Source organism: Polypterus senegalus, chromosome 5 (assembly GCF_016835505.1).
Source record: "Polypterus senegalus isolate Bchr_013 chromosome 5, ASM1683550v1, whole genome shotgun sequence".
NCBI classification, from domain to species: domain Eukaryota; kingdom Metazoa; phylum Chordata; class Cladistia; order Polypteriformes; family Polypteridae; genus Polypterus; species Polypterus senegalus.
In genome coordinates this window covers 52,619,084-52,636,566 of record NC_053158.1, presented here as the reverse complement: position 1 = coordinate 52,636,566, position 17,483 = coordinate 52,619,084, and the positions used below count along the sequence as shown (strand labels likewise).

The following is a 17,483-nucleotide window of genomic DNA, read 5'->3' as shown; positions in this document are numbered from 1 at the left end:
GTAACAGTGAAAAAAGTCCCCCCTTAAACAGTTCCACACTGTGCCATGTTCCAAACGTTGTTTAGGCTATTTAAACTGGTATTGCGGTATAAGAAAAATCCATATCATAATAAAAATAAAAAACGGTTTTCGGTATGAACTGGTATACCTCCCAGCACTAGTGAACATAAGCTCAAAAGTCATTGTGTCCAAGTGAGTAGCTGCTTGTACTGTAAAACTGTTGCTTGTTATGCACTGCAGCTGTAAGTCAGTGTGACTCTGAGTAGGTGAAGTGGCAGTAGTCTGCTTATAAATATACTATATGTAAAGAATTGTATGATAATACTTGTGTAGTATCTTGATATAAACAACTTACTTTACTGATGTACAGAGCATAGAATGTGTGATGACATTATTATTAGCAAGAACTGCAACTCAAAGTATGCTAATACAACATTTTGATCTTCTGCATCAAAAATGTCTCTCCTCTAATTAAGACCCACTTTCCTCTCTAGCTGAATAACAAATGTAAAGGGGTGCATAACTCATCACTGGATTATTTCTAGGTTCCTGGTGACATAGTTTGCTTAGTTTCCATCTTAGAGAAGTTTTAAAAGCAAGTGGTCAATTGTGAAAAGGAACTTATCCTTTACACTTTGTGCCTCAACTTGCATACATATAAAGCAGCTTTCATGTTTAAGTTGGCAGATGTCAAGTTTGGTTTCTTTGGAGATATGTGGTTAACTTTGCTAAAATCTAAAAGAAAAGCTTTTGCTGATATGAGAGATTAACATGAAGAAACATGAAGGTAAATATCTATCATCTTCATTTTTGGAACACCTTAATTTAAGATTGTCCTCCCAGAAAATCTGAGGAAATCTCTGGGAAGTTGATCACAAGTGTGTTGTTGGACTGCCCCAGTACATCACAGAGCAAGCTTGTACACATTCCCATACTTCACTGTATAAGGGCCAGCTTGACATCTTGGAGGAAAAACAAAATTGCTATAGATGTGGGTAGAAAGAACAAGCAACATAGATGAGACCCATGCTTATTGCATCCCAGAGGTCTGAAGCTGTTAGACAGCAGTGATAAACACTGGGCCACTTTGCCACTTACAGTGGATATAAATAATGCAATTTTAAAAATAGGAAATAAGTCTTAATTACATAAATAGTGATGGCTGATTAGAGCTTAAAAAGTGTGCCTTGTAAAATGGATTTTGAGCAGACTCCTTATGCACTATAAAATTGTCTTAACTATTGAAAATGCTAACAGAAACCTGACTTACAGTATATGGTGCTTGGAGAAAATTTGAAGAATTTAAATTGTCAAAATCTCCACATATGGAATATTATGTACAGTGTTGGTTTCCTCAGACAGACATCAGTATTACAATGGGTCCAGAGATGACCATCTAGACTTCTTCTAGGATGGTAATGCTATGGATTATTGGGAAAGATTGAATTTTTTTTTTGTCTGCCCAATTCATATAAACTGTGTCTTTGAGTAATCTTAATAGCTAAAGAGTGGATTTAATTTATTTAAAGTAAATTATTTGACAAGAGCACACATTAAAGGTGGCAAAGGTTACATGTTAGAAATCTATTTTAAGATATAAATGCATGCAACAATTCTAGTTGCATGAAGTATAACTAGGAACTTTTAAAGGATAATAAGTCAACATTTGAATGTAATATCACCAGTAATTGATGATTTGCATTGAATTGGTAGCTGGTGTTTTAACTATGTCTAGTCACAAACATAAGGCATTTTTGGAAGTACAGTAGGTTTTAACACAGTAGTACTTTTATAGAATGGGACCAGATCAGCAAAATACTGTGGAATCAATGCTATTGGGTCTTAAATTCATTCTATTTTATGTTTTTGCTTGTTTTAATGTTGCTTGTAAGTTTTAAGTTTGTAGACATTCCAATTTCATTTTCTTATTATGTTGTCTTTGGATGAAAAGAATTATGAGTACTTCAGCTTTATAATGAGTGTGGATTTTCCCCCTCTCACAACTACTTGCAGGAATGTATGTTTTTGTCCTACTTCAGGTTATGTGTTCAATTTCTAGTTTTTAGAGGTTTTTCTGGGGGTTTTCATTAGTCGTTGTGAAATGAAGCTTTCTGCACATGTAAATATTTAACGAAATATGCATTGGTTCTTAATCTAACTCTGATATTTCCATTCATCTAAATATTAGGTATACTAATAAAGACAAATGTGAAAGATGTCCGTAGGAGCTATACGATTAAAGGTGAATTTACATGTTCTAATGTATTAAAAGCTGGAGTAGATGCCTACCTAAAATGACATTTACTTTGTTCAAGACAAAGTTTAAATAGTCTTTTTATAGTACAAACCCTGCAATGTTAGATTGCGTTTTTAGGTTCATATTATTTACTGAATTCTGTTTTGTAAAATTTTTCCTTCTGTGTTGGTATGTTACATCAGAATGTTCCGTCTAAGCTATCTGGAATCATTCATAATCGTGTGAAAGACCTTTTCCTAGCCCAGCTCAGGGGGGTGTTAAATTATTCCTGAATCTGTTCAACTGAAAGCTTTTCATTTAAAAATTAACTATAATATCTTCCTGTCCCTGGAGAGTGCGTGCTGATACATTTTGTTTTAATTTCTTTGTCAATTGCAGCTGCAAAAAGGTTGGCTAGGAATTAGAAATCATATGTATACTTTTTTTTTGTTTTACTCACATTAGCATGTGAAATTTGATTTAAAACAAAAATGCGACATGCATCGGATGTGTTTAGGGCTGTGTGGACACAGAAATTAAATCCTTTCAAATCAGATTTTAGTAACTTTACTAGTTAGTATACACATACTCACAACTCTCTCTCTCTCTCTCTCTCTCTCTCTCTCTCTCTCTCTCTCTCTATAGATAGATAGATAGATAGATAGAGATATCTAGATAATATACTGTACATACACATGAGCTGAAGCACTGCTGTCATCGGCCAGCACCAGCAGAGTACCAAAACAGTTGGGGGAGAGCTACAGCTGTGACAACAGTCACAGTCTCAGCATTGCTAGCTCCTTTCTAGTACCCAAACATCTGTTGGTACAGCAGTGCCAGAGGTTGCTACATAAATGGCAAGAGCTAGCTGTCAAGCTTTTTTTGGACATCTCAATCAAATTGTGTGCAACTGACAATCTGCCTGCTTTCATCCAGAGCAAAATGGAATGCATACACTAGCTACTAGCGTGTTCATTTTGACTGTTCTAATACAGTGTACAAGTTTTTTCACGAATGTTCGTTGTTGGTGACAAAAATGACTTTTGCACAAACCTATGAATGTACGCATGTGTACCATTTCAGAGAACAGATGTGTTCACATTTCAGATAGATACAGGTCACTTGTGGTTATGAATGCGGACTGTCAAGATAGGCAAATCCGATTTGAGCAATAAAAAAAAACTGAATTGACCAATGATGTTTTTAATGTGAATGTAGCCTTTGTAAATTTTGATCGTGCTTTGCCAAATTTTTAACATCTTAAAAAATTGTAGTGTACCTGTCCTTGGGAAAATTGGTCATACCTGTAAAAAGAAAAACCGTTAATAGCTTGTATGTAGAAGACAAGAACAGATATAGAGGTACTAAAGCTTGCAAACTTAAGGCCTGTAAGGAAATGAATTGTTGCCTTCATAAAGCAGCTAAAGATTTTAAGCACAATTCAACATGCAGATTATTTAGATATATATTCCAAGAGAGTTGTTGAGCATTTATTAAGAGTGTTTTTGTTTTTATTGGGGAAAATAAAACAACTTTTTTTATGCACTGTTAGAGGAAACTGGTGTATATTCAGGATTATCACTAAATTGGAATGAGGGGGGCAGGGGAGGATGAAAGACAAGCTGAAGTTGCATTTAAGGCTGTGAGGCTGCAGTTCCCAAGTATAATTACAAACTGACATGTGATAGATGTGCACATGGGCTGTGGAACATCCATCACACTGTATGCTCTTTCAAACGTGGCACTTGGATGTCCTAATACTGTGTGCTGTTAACAGAAGGGACTGTTATTCTGCTCCCATCTGTGGGATGCTGCTTAGAACCTTTTATTTTCTTTCTATAATGAACCATTAAGTTCAAATGATCCTTTGATTCTCCCCCACTCCGTTTTAAGTATTGACAATTTAAAAAATCTTTTTGCTATCACCTAGTTGTGTTTTTTGACCTATATTTAAAAATGTGTTTTGTTTCCTTGATCCGGTCCATGTCTGGTGCTTAAGACTTTATATTTCTATGAATGTAAAAAAAAAAACACCACCTAAAAAACCCCAGCAATCTTGAAACCTATTAGTATTATTTTAAATGTGATGTCTACATTTCAAGCAGTACCTTACTCTGATATTCCTTTTGGGGATGTTCTGTCAACAGAAATATTAAGCTCTTGGTCAAATTTCTATTGATAAATCTATCTTAGATGTCCATTATTTTTGTGTAGTATCTGTAGTGAAAAGTTAAACTTGATTAAATCTCTTTAATAAATGCCTTTTTCTTTTAACTGCATTTTCACTAATAATGCTCGCAATGAATTGTAAACCTTGCTCAGTATGCATGTAACCCCAAGAAGTTTTAAACTACTAGTGATAATATTCAAATAAATATACATTTTATCTAAAACATTCTAAATTTAACAATTTTTGATGGCCATGTTTAAAAGCTCATCTCACAAAGCATCACCAAAATCTAAATTTGGATGATGTGTTTGGACGACTGTTGTGTGCAGTGCTGTTGAGAAAGTTTAAAATCATTTTTCACTATTGTAAAAGTTTTAAATGTGATGGTTCTTTCAAGGTCCGTTTCCTGTGTTTCTGACACCCTACCCCCCACTACCGTTAATCATATCTGAATTACTTAAAAAGCCATAATAATTTGCAATATATTGGGAAATTCAATGGAGATAATTAGTATCACAAAACAAAAATGCCTATCCTGACTACTGTGGTAATATTGATTCAGTTGTCCCTGCTAATTCCCACAAGTAATGAATAATGTGCAAGGTTCTTATCATGAATCAGGCACACAGCTGAAGCAACTAGAAAATGTAAATGCTATAAGTAAGAAGTTTGTGCTGAAGTCCCCAGTTTACGTTTTATTCACAGATTTTTATGCGATAAAATTTTACCCTGCAAATTAATTTTATGCTTTTGTGTATAATACTGTAAAACATAGTAAAACTGTCTTTTGACAGGTAATAATGTGACTCAACTTACAATACTGATTTGAGGTTTGTGACAGACTGCACTATTGATGCAACATGAAATACATTTGTGTCTGTGCATTTTCCTACTGCCACTTAGTTATTGGAGCTGTTTAAACAGCAGGCTATTTTGCTAGAAAACAAATTGACATACTCTACATCTATGACTTCTTTTTGGGTTTTAGAAACTAAAGAACTATCCCTTATTACACCTACCAAAACACGACAAGGACAGTGAATGCACAACGGGCTTATACTGTATTTGAATAGTATGGTACAGACTGAGATGTGGTCTCTAATTCAGAGTACATTATTCCAGTTAAGACATGGTCCGTTTGTTGCCTTATTCTGACATTAGCAATGGTAAGTGCCCAGTTGCTTTGGTGGGGTATCTTGAAAACATCAAAAAAGGACTGGTTCTATGTGAATTTTGAAGCTGTGGGTTGAATTTTTTAGTTGAGATGTTTGGATTTAACAAAGAGAGCCCTCATTCGAAGAATGATTTAAAAAAGGAGAGATTGGGTAAAATTGAGTGGTTAATTTATTAAACGGTTATTGTTTGCATCAGCATATACAAAACATCTCAGTCTCATAACAGAAAATGTCAAAAACCCAATGAAGTAATTTGTTGACAAACCTGATTTGAAAAGTATTTTGTTAAGAACACAGATTTTTTTTTTTCTTTTCATAAATGTGACTGACTGACTAACTGAAACTATATACAGTAGATGATACATTTTTAGAATTTCTTTATAGGTAGTAATTCATTTGGCACTATTATGGCAATGTTTTGATTTTATTAGTATGCATTTTTAGCAGCATTGTCACCTAGCAAGCAGGAATTCTGAGTGACTATATTGGTATGTGCGCATGATAATATGTACTCAGTGTTTTGATTAAATGTTGAAAACCCCTTTCTAGTTACTCGCAAGACTGGATTTTTCAATCTGCCTTAAAGAGTTAAACTAAGGTACTAAAACAGAAAAATCAGGAAGCAACTGGGTGTTTTGGGATTCAAATAAACCATTTCTGAAAAAAATCCTGTTGTGCATGACAGTGATGTATGTGCTCATGAGATCAAAATTTTCAAATGAAGATCAATCTCTCTCCTTTATTGGTTGTTACAGTGGTATTTATAGTGGTAAGCCACCAGTGCAATAGTTTGCCATTATTTCATGACAGGTTGTAAAACTCTACTGGTGAATTGACCTTCTGCTTGTTAAAGGTTCTTGGGTATGCGCAAATACTAGCACTTTACACCTTATGTTGTTTTCACTTGCTTTTCTATAACTTTTAATCTCTAAGTGTACACAACTCTCCATGCTCTGCAATGTTAATATCACATGTAGTGCCATATTATTCAGTGAATGAGCTAGTAATTTGTTGAATTCCTCACTAATGAAGTGTACTGTAGGGTGGGGTCCTGGTGTTTTCAGCTTAAAAGTAAAATCTGATTTGAATGTACTTCACTATTGTGGATGATTGAAGTTTCCAGAAATGGTTTATTTAACAATATTTTAGCAATTATACATGTTTTTGAAACATTCTGTGCATATAAGTGGATACCTGAACTTGGGTTTATGCTGCACAAAGATTTTAGTGTTTTTTTTTTTTTCTTTTCATGTTGATTGCTTCTGTAGCCATTGTTCAGTCAAAGACCATTTGAAGCACAGTGTGTTAAGAATTTCATTATGGAGAAAAAATAAAATATGATACAAAAATATTTTTTGATGGAATACTCCATGCATGTGCATGGTATGTGCATTGATGTTTCCACCAAGCCTGTCCTGGGTTTATGGATCAAGTTTAGGTGGATGCATCATCTAGCTGTAGCACATACTCTTCTTGAGGTAATTTGTTGGACCTTTCTGCATATTGTTTCTTCCCTTCGTCCCTTGCTCCCCATAGATTTATTTTTTTATTTTGAAGTATCCTCAGAGGTGCAGAAAGTTTACTTTTATTTGAAAATTTTCTTTAATATTTCATTATGGTAATGTATTACTGCCACTTATGTTTCTCTATTATAAAAGAAAAATCCTGGAAAGGAAAAGCAGGGCGATGAGACCTGATATTCTCGGAAGACACTTAAAAGATGCGTGAGATGCAAACAATATCAAATAAGAGAGCACAGCAAGCAAAACACTCAGTCATGTAAAGGCACGTAGCACATATAAAGCGTGTAAGGACAATACGTTCTAGATGAAACGTTAACGACTAAGCAAAGAACAAAGAGCAACGCGGAGGAAAGAGACCCAAAAGCGTTGGACAGAAAAAAGGCAGATAAGAGATTATGAAAGCATTGGAATTGGAAAGGCTCAAACCAGTGATGGTGCGATACACATGCAGAGAAAGGTAAAGAATATGAAAGCAGTAACATTCGAAGTTTTGTAGTGTCCCAGCCAGGTTGAAGCCTTTTTTGTTTTAAGTGACTGTTCTGTCTGAGTGAGGGTAGCCGGAGTACAGCACAGAAGACTTGATAGTGGGGTATTGATTGATGCGGTTGTGCGAGACCCGGGGGATGAGGGGTTGGAGAGGGCGCTAAAAAGTTGTTTGGGTTTACGAGGTGGCGATTGATTAAGTAAAACTTTTGTGACACTTTATTACAGCATTCGCTACAGTATCAAAAAAAAATAAAAAGATAGTAAAGATCGCATTAGTGCAAACAAAAGGAAATTAATCACCAGGACCAGGTATAATTGAAAACTAGCAGGACAAAGCGAGGTCAGAAAACAAAGTCTTCTCGCCTTTGCGTCATTTAATGCACAAAACATAGATTAGCACAATAATGGACTATACACAATGAGAATCTGTGGTCCCACAACAGATAAAGCAATGACAAGTTTAATTTCAAAGAAAACACAATTCGGTCAGGTGGTCACAGCGCAAACAGCAGAGACACGAAGTGGCAAAAAGGACAGCGGCTGTACAGGCTTTAAAATGATCAACGCTGCGCCCCTCCCCCCCTTTTTCACAACACGAGCAGTGTTATAAATCCTGTGAGAAAGATATTTAACCACGCCCGGGGCCGGAAATAAAGAACAAGTATTTTTTTTACAACGTCATGCAAGACAAGGCAGTGAGCGATCATTTAAAACAAGTCCACGAACATCTAACCTAGCAGTTGGTGTGTCTGCCAAAAGCAGTCCAACATGTGCTCACAGCTCTTAAAACAACGGCAAGCAACAAGCAGAACAGGTAGCTCACCAGCTAGCGTTATACATCCTGCGAGAAAGCAATGCAACCACACCCGGGGCCGGAAATAAAGGACAAGTATTGTTTTTACAAAAGTTTTTAAAGTAAAAGTGAAAATAATGCATATATAACAATTCCCATGAAAATAAAAATCTCTTTAAATTGTATATCCGGTAAACCAAATAAGGGGGTGGGTGAGCTAAGTAAGCAGGGGGAAGAGCACCCTGGTTTTATGCAATATCAAACATCTAGGTTTCAATAGCAAAATGTTTACTTTTTGCAAAAACCTATAGCTTCCATCCAGTTTGTAAGCACTTCAGAGTTACTTTTTCAACTTAAGCAGGTCTCTTCCTTTTTCACTCGGCCCTTGAAAGATTAATCTTATTCAGCACTAAGGTACAGTTGCTATCCTGTACACCCTGAACCCTTTATAAAGATGCATTTTGGACCTGGAGGTGGCTATATAAGTAATAATTGCAATCCTCAAAAAATCTAAGAAAGTAACATAATCATAGCCTTTTTTCCTCCCCCATTTCATCACATGCCATAACACATTAGTGTTGTTTAGGTCATTTGTAGGATATATGGATTTGCCATTGGGGAAGGGGGATGTTGGTTGGGCTAGGCTAGATAGATGTAGTGTCTGATCTGACTCCTGTAACAGTTTTTACTCATTCTAATTTTAAGCATTGATCTTTTTTTCTCTGAAATAAGAGTTTGACTTTTTATTTAGATGTTTCAAAGTGTCACATTTTCTGACATTTTTAAACCATACATGTTGTTAGATGCCACATTTTGTAATTTGTGAAATGGTGAAAGTTAAGCAAGGTCTGTCCAGAAACTAAATTTTAGAGGCGGTTGTTTGCTTGTATATATAAGCTGGAACTAGGTGGTCAGAAATACTAAGGTCTAATATAGATGTGTGTAAAAGAAACTTCTCTTATTCATATAAACACATTTGTGAATGAAAAGGAAATTTGCAGAAATGCTGTTGCATTTTTACATTTGCACTGCACAAAAGAAACTTAATACTGCAAAGTGTTATATAGGAATCTTTCTGAAGGTTTTTTTTTTTTTGGTGTGTGTGTGTGACCATACTTCATCTGCATTACAGTTGGATAAAGGATAATACCCAAGATCCTCAGTCTTAGTACAGCCACCCTGGGGCGCCACCCCATTATGCTACACTACATACCATGTACCTCTTGATAGTTTTGAAGTCCAGATCTTGTCAAAGCAATATGGAGGGCAGGGGTGTCGTGTTCCCCCGCCCCCATGAATTTCCAATCATGTTGAAGCATGTAGTTTTGTTTTGGTTGTTTTTTCACAACTGCAACAGCAATTGTTGAGCGAAAGGGTGAGTGGTGAGTGGTTTGAGGGGATTAAAAAAATAAGGTCATGTTTACCTCCCGTACAGAAATGCTGGTACTGTACAGTTTTAAATGTTGGGTTCTTTTGGTGCTTTTCCAGTACCAGTATACTGTGCATCGCTAGTCTGTATATGTAACTGAGTGACATTTCATGTAATGAAGCAGTTTTACAGTGAGTGCCTAAAAAAAAGAAAAGTTACAATCATTGCACAACTTAATTTAAAAATATAAAAATTAATCTTCTAGTATTAAATTTTATAAACATGCTTCAAGTACTTTGCATTGTAACAGATCATAGTGTGGTAAATAGAGTTAGGGCACTTTAAGCAGTTACTTATTGAGAGGTACCTTGGCCCTCTTCTTAGCTGAATGATAAAGATGAAGCTTCTACATGTGTTATGAAAGCTGTCTTTTCATGTTCTGGAACAGAGCGCATTCTCAGTTGTGTAGTTGTCCAAATATGGGTTACAGAGAGGTGTCTTGATTGTGTTGTGGCTAGCAGCATTACAGTATATTCTGGTATGTTAATATAAACACGCAGGACAAAATGGCATTTCAGAGGTTTTAAATGCACATACAAAATAACAGGATGAGACGTACTGCCATTTGAAAAGATGTTTTCCACACACTGTGGAAAGCAAGACTATGCTATTAAGATAGATAGAATCTTTTATAAATCTATTTATCTCCCTCCCCTAGCAGAAACTCTTCGGATTGGTACAGATGCACTGGTAAAACACACTATATATATATATATATATATATATATATATATATATATATATATATATATATATATATATATATATATATATATATATATATATATATTATATATATATATATATTTATTATATATATATATATTTATATATATATATATTTATTATATATATATATATATATATATATGTATGTATGTATGTATGTATGTGTATATATGTGTGTATATATATATTAAACTTGCTTAGTGTGTCTCTATAAAATAAAAGTACTATTTCATGATGATGCAGTTGTTATTGGTTTAAAAAAATTTAAACTTTCACCTATGGATTCAGGCCTTAATGTACTATGTTGTAAATGTTTTTTGTGGATCACTTGTATTAAACCTTAAATATAATTCAGTATTAGTGACAATTTGCTTTTTGGTTTACTGTAAGTAATTATTTATTCCTTGTTTTCTTATGTTGCTTGCTTATTATAGAGCTGTTGTTTCTATTTTTGTGATTTAAAAAAAAATGCATGACCGTCGGTCAGCTTGCATTTTTGTTAGCTGAATATTTTAAAATGTATGTTTTTAGGTGACCCTGTTATCCAATGTGAGTTGTAATGAGCTGTGATACTACTTGCATTTTTTTTTTAACTTGAGTTTAAGAAGGCTAATTAACATTATCTGAGTAACTTTGAAATACTGTTGTGGACTGAAATGGTAGCCTTGTGGTTTACTGAGTTTATTGAACAACCGCTTGTATGCACTACCTTAGTTTATAGCTGTGTAGCCATAATACTTGTAAACTAAAAAGTAGTTGGCAAAGAAGCAAAGAACTTGTTTTCTTTGGATGCTTTTTATATAAGGGCATTTTGTATGTACAGTATTTTTGTATACATGGGTCAGTACTTTAATTTGCTTATTTTTCTAAAAGTGTTTCTTAAACTATGGGTTGTGACATAGTCATGAATCATAATAGTACTGAATGGGAACAGGGTAAGAATGGTTTGTGGAATGCCTTGTGAGAAGTTTTCGAGGGCAGTTGGAGCAAATATCATTGCTTCAGAAGCCACAGACTCTCAAGTAAATCTCAGATGGTCAGTGGCGATTCTCCAATTGGGACAACCCCCACCCCCCAGGATGACGACTGTGGGTGCTCTTTAGAACCACTGTTCTAAAGAGTTGCTAGCTCTACAGTGTAAATTTGTTTTATTGGGTGCAAATTATGACATTAGGATTTCAGCTATTCTTCTGTTTTCTGAAGTTAAACATACCAGTCTGTCATTTTCAGTAAATAATATTTCAGATGAACTGACAACATATACTCATTTAACACTATCACACTATTAGGTCGTAAAAATCACTGTAGTACTTTAAGTATTTTTTTAAATAATTTTTACGGGAATTGCTTTCTTTATTCATTGATAAGAATACTGGGTAGAAGGGCATCTCAATAGAGTTAGTATTTTCTAGAAGATACCCCAAGATCATCAAAATGTTAAATATTGTTTTGTTTGGTTAGTGTGACAATCCTTGCAGTGTTTTCTTTATACTAATGAGTGGCAAAAGTAGTTTATCATTAACTATTTTTTTTTTTTTTTGTTTTTTAAATAGGACAAGAGAAGGCAGCGTAGGTGAGTTGTGCTTGTACATGTGAAAGTTGCAGTGTGTTATTTTGCTATATAAACTAAACATGCCATTTACCCAAAAATAAAATGCAAAGATCTATGTTAGTTTGTAATTTGAGTACCACAGTGTCCTGTTGATAGTACCTTGGCCAAATTGCTTTCATATGTCCATTCCATTTTTAATAGCTACAATGTGCTTAGAGATAGTGTGGAATGTGAAAGTTGTACTAAAAGTTAAACTATCAATATGTAACATTTAGCAAGCAGAATAGGTGCTGTTCTTTTCACTGGCCTGTCATGGGGTTAATGTTAGAGTAAGCAGCTGTGGGAAGTAGGTAATTATAGCCCTTTGCCTGTGACTGATCAAAATCGCATTACAGATTGCATGGATAATCAAAAATGTAATTTTCAAGTGGGCATAATGAATGTGCAGTAAATTTAAACATAGGTGGGCTATTTTTATAAAAACACAAGTCCCAGACAGAGATGCAATTCACAAAGTGCAAAGAGTAGTAGTAGCAGCTCTTGTACACATACTGTCTGTGTGATGGCTATAAGTTAATTGGCTGGTAAAGGCCACAAAAACCCTTATTCCAGCTGCTTCAGACTTTTTAAGAGTACAATCCTATAGATGAATATCGTCAGTCCCAAAAATGAATTGATTGAATTAGCAAGGTCTTTGTTTAATTAATCTGAGGTATTTCTGGTAGGCACCAATTTGAAATAAAAATGAATAAAAAGGCAGTAGTTGTTTCTAGCAAGGGGCGGCTTATATGCACTGAAAATGCTTTCTAGTGCAAACCTGATTTTCTGTGTTCACAATGCCACACTCTTGCATGCTTCCATTGACCCATTTTTGAATGCAGGTCAAAGAATTCTTTTCAAAGGAGCCAGCAGAATGTATTCACAGATCCTTTGTTTGTTATAATCACACACATACTGACACATTTTTCTTCACTTTTTTGGTCGGTCCACTTGCTTACAAATCAGAAGCCACTATCTTTAAGATGCTACTTGAGTGAGGGCAGCTCCAGTTTTTAAAAATATATACTCTAGTTTTCTTTCTATCCAAATGTCCACATGTTTATTATAATGTAAAAATGATGCTCAGTGCAGTTAAATTAGTTATGGCTTAAAACAGAAATGGAACTTGTTAAAACACTTTGAGTTTCAGTCAGAGAGCCCTGTTGCAGGATTGCAAGTAACATGATCAGTTTGGCTGGACATAGGGTAACAAGGAGAAATTGTGAAATGTGTTACGACTGGTAAGATAAAGACAAGGTGTTTCTAATCTAGACAGTGCTCACTGCTAATAGAATAGTGCATTAAGCAGGCACAACTATAAAATTTATTTAGGACACAATTCCAAAGTGTTATTTAGCTATGTCAAACATTGACTTCTGAAATTGACCTAATCATGAATATATTAATTCTTTAATTATTAATTGTGCATTTGTTCATATGTATTTTGAACATATGTGTTTGTGTACTCCGTGCTGGTTTCCGGTGTACATCTTTTTGAAGTATGCTAAAAAGAAGTTGGTTTGCAGCTACTTGTTTATTTTCAATAATATCCATATGTAAAAGGAAATGTTTCTCTCCAAAAACGATTTCGTCATGTTTCAAATTAGCTCATGTAACAACGTGCAATAATTCATAATACTTAAAGGTTCAAACAAACTACCCTCTACTTATTCCTGACTTTTGCTGCTCCATAAAGGGTATGGGAATGGTGTTATTGTTTGGACAGCTGAAGGTCATGGCACTGCTGATTAAGCCCATCAGGCACAAAGAGATAATGGCAAGCATTTGCCTCCTCTCAAACAGCATAAGAATACAGCATGAAAGCCAGTTTAACGGCTACTTTGTATTACTAAAGTGGTGAAAAGCAGCAGGCCTTGACAGTATGATCTGCTGTTATGAGAGCTCTTAGTACTGGTCTATTTAACTAAAAAGTCAACATTATTTTGCTACTTGACAAATTCCCAGTCAAGTTCAACTGTTCTAATCTGAGATATTAAAATTACAAAACGAAAAGCTGTCAAATTGGGGAAAGTGTCTTTTAGCACTGTGAAGAACTATAAAGCATTATCTGACACCTAGAAACTACTGCAAATAAATCGGCCACCTGCACAATTGTGTAGAAACTAAGCAGTTTAGAAACCTCGCGTGCTTGGCACCTTAGTCAGTTTTCACATGACATTGGAAAAACAATTAAAGCACGTGGTGACATGGGCCGGATTGTTTTGTAAAACTGTTATTGTGGAGAGAATCCAAGTGGCAAATAATTTAAAGCATCCTGTCCTAATAGAAAAAATATTAAAAGAAACACTTCCTTTCTAATCAACTGAACTTGTTTACTATGAATTAATGGGCCATAATTTGCTACGCAATAAAAGACCTGCCCAAGTCATTTCTTTTTTATAGACTTCTGTGTAAGCACAGATTGACTTAAGAAGAAACTGGTGTAGAAAGTGTACCACAGAATTACTGCTGCAAGGTTTATTTCTTCTGTTTCTGTAAATTAGGCTAAGTTTTAAGTGCCACACACTCAAAATGCAGAAATGAGCTTGACTTCATTGTACCATTACTTATTCCACTCACAGGCCTGAACCCCCTTTTGCCTTTAGAGCTGGCTTAATTCTTCGTGGCATAGAATACTGGAAACATTCCTCAGGGATTTTGGTCCATACTGACATGATAGTATCATGCAGTTGCTGCAGATTTGTCGGCTACACTTCCATGATGCGAATATCCCATTCCACCACATCCCAAAGGTGTCCTATTAGATTGAGATCTGGTGACTGTGGAGGCCATTTCAATACAGTGTACTCATTGTCATGTTCAAGAAACCAGTTTGAGATGATCTGAGCTTTGTGACATGGCTACTTCCAGTAGGATAACGTGCCATCAGAAGATGGTTGCACTACGGACATAAAAGGATAGTCATGGTCGGTTACAATACTTGGGTAAGCTGTGGCATTTAAACAATGCTCAGTTGGTACTAAGGTGTCCAAAGTGTGCCAAGAAAATACCCCCTGCTATTACACCACCACCACTAGCCTGAACTGTTAATACAAAGGTAGGATGGACCCATGCTTTCATGTTGTTGACACCAAATTCTGACCTTACCATTCGAATTTCACAGCAGAAATGGAGACTTGTCAGATCAGTCAACATTTTTTCAGCCTTCTGGTTTCCAATTATGGTGAACATTTGCGAATTGTAGACTCAATTGCCTGTTCTTGGCTAATAGGATGTGCTTTCCTGCTGCTGTAACCAATCTGCTTTGAGGTTCAATATGTTGTGTGTTCACAGATGCTCTTCTGCATACCTCTGTTGTAATTGGTGGTTATATGTGTTACTGTTACCCTTTGTATCCGCTCGAACCAGTCTGGCCATTCCCCTCTGAACTCTGGCATCAACAAGACATTTGTGCCCATAGAACTGACACTCACTGGATATTTCCCTTTTTTGCATCATTCTATGTAAACCCTAAAGATGGTTGTATGTGAAAATCCCAGTAGATTAGCTGTTTTTGAGTTACTCCTACCAACTCGTCTGGCACCAACAAGCATGTCATGTTAAAAGTCAGTTAGATCTCCTTATTCTGATTCTCGGTTTTAACTTCAGCAGGTTGTCTTGACATGCCTCAATGCTTTGAACTGCTGCCATGGGATTGGCTGATTAGATATTTATTAACAAGCAGTTGAACAGGTGTACCTAATAAAGTGGCTGGTGAGTATTTCTGGAGAGTGACAAAATCGGGTCTAAGTAAACATAGGCGGTAGATGCTTAATGAGTATGAAAGCTGTAATTATTTTTCCTTCTTCCTAGTCCTCCATCAAAATAAGTTAGTCTTTGAGTCTTATTTTTTGATTGCAGGTGCACATAATGTGTATACATAGCTTGGTGTTTCTCCTTAGCTAGTGGGATCTGCTTCTCAAAGTTGTTTGTGTCTGGGTTTGTTGCAACAGAATTGTACTGTAGCTTTTTTTTTCTTTTTTTTAAATAGGCCTTTGAACTCTGTGAAAAACACAAAATAGTTTGATTGCTAAGGAACTTAGATTAAAAAGAAGAAGAGCCTCATAGACTTGTGTAGTTCACTTTTAGGTAGACTAATGATTAACTTATGTTCAGTTAATTCATAACTGCATGGAAACAAGCATGCTAATTATAAGGTTGCACTCCAGCAACCTACCTTATTGCCTGCACTAGCAATAAAAACCTATGACTGACAATTATAGGAAATTGCACAGAAGGTGTGTACAATGAAAGAACAAAAAAAAATTTCAAATCGGCATGGTGGATCTCAGTGTCTTATGGCAGCTAATCTGTTATTTTGAGCCAGGGTACCGCATTTTACATAGAGATGCTGTCACCAGATCCATAGGATAAAATTGTACCTAAAAGATGTGCAAGATGAAAGCGTAGCTTGCCACAGCTGATAAGCTGGCACCCAAAGTGAGTGATTTTTGTACTTGTTAGTAATTTAGATGTATACAGTACCACTATAATGTGGCACCACATACATAAAAATTTAAATTTGATAATATTATATAAAGACGTTAAGATAAAGGTTTTACATGTGTTCATGTTACTATGCTAATTCACCCATCCTTGTAAAACCGGGTATGTTTCACTTGTATAGGTTAAGTCTCTTGATTAAATTGGATCGATTATTCGTAAGAGCTGAAATAATTATTTTGATATTGCTGAAAACACTGACAGCAAAAAATGTTGACAGATAATTTCTGTTAAATTGTTTTCATTTACAATTTCACATTAGCTCCAAATATTGTGAGTTACAGACCTCACCAGGGGAGGGCAACAAGGCAGACACTATTGCATCATGAAATTAAAAAAAAAAAGTATGCTAACATTTTATTAACACTAGAATTACCAGAGCCTACGAAAAAACTCGTAAATCCGTCCCACCTTAAATCGCTTCTTAAAATCGTTCACAGCTCTCCACCAGTGTCTTTTGTCATCTAAATGCCGGCTATTCCATCCCCCCCACCGACTTAGAACATGCACAAACTTCTCCCAGCTCATGCCTTGATTGATTTTCTGGGAGTGGAGTTTTAGAGGGGAAATAATAGATCGTTGTTTGGAACACACGCATTTCATGTCTGTTCCGTTTCTACAGTAATCTGTGTAAACACATTGTTCAAACAGAAACGTTTTTTATATTCTACTAGTAGATGACAAAATGTAGGCAATAAACTATATAATGTACGAAGCCTGAAGTATCAAAGAAATACTTTCACAAAAGATACAAATCTAACACAACAATTGCGCTTTTATTCAAAAATATAACTGCAGAAACAAAAAGCCGCCTTAACATGCGACATTGACACCCGTTTATTATGAAT

At 35.4% G+C, this 17,483-nt stretch overlaps 1 protein-coding gene across 11 annotated transcripts in view; it reads left to right on the top strand.

Moving 5' to 3' along the window:
- Positions 1-17,483, top strand: part of ncoa2 (nuclear receptor coactivator 2) — a 297,572-nt gene that overhangs the window by 74,620 nt on the left and 205,469 nt on the right. For 10 of the 11 annotated variants that reach the window (XM_039754627.1, XM_039754625.1, XM_039754629.1 and 7 more), the window contains one exon: positions 12,095-12,114. The exons of the other annotated variant lie outside the window; for it this stretch is intronic. The gene's annotated coding sequence lies outside the window, so the exon portion shown is untranslated. The remainder of the gene's footprint in view (positions 1-12,094; positions 12,115-17,483) is intronic. 11 annotated transcript variants of the gene reach the window in all.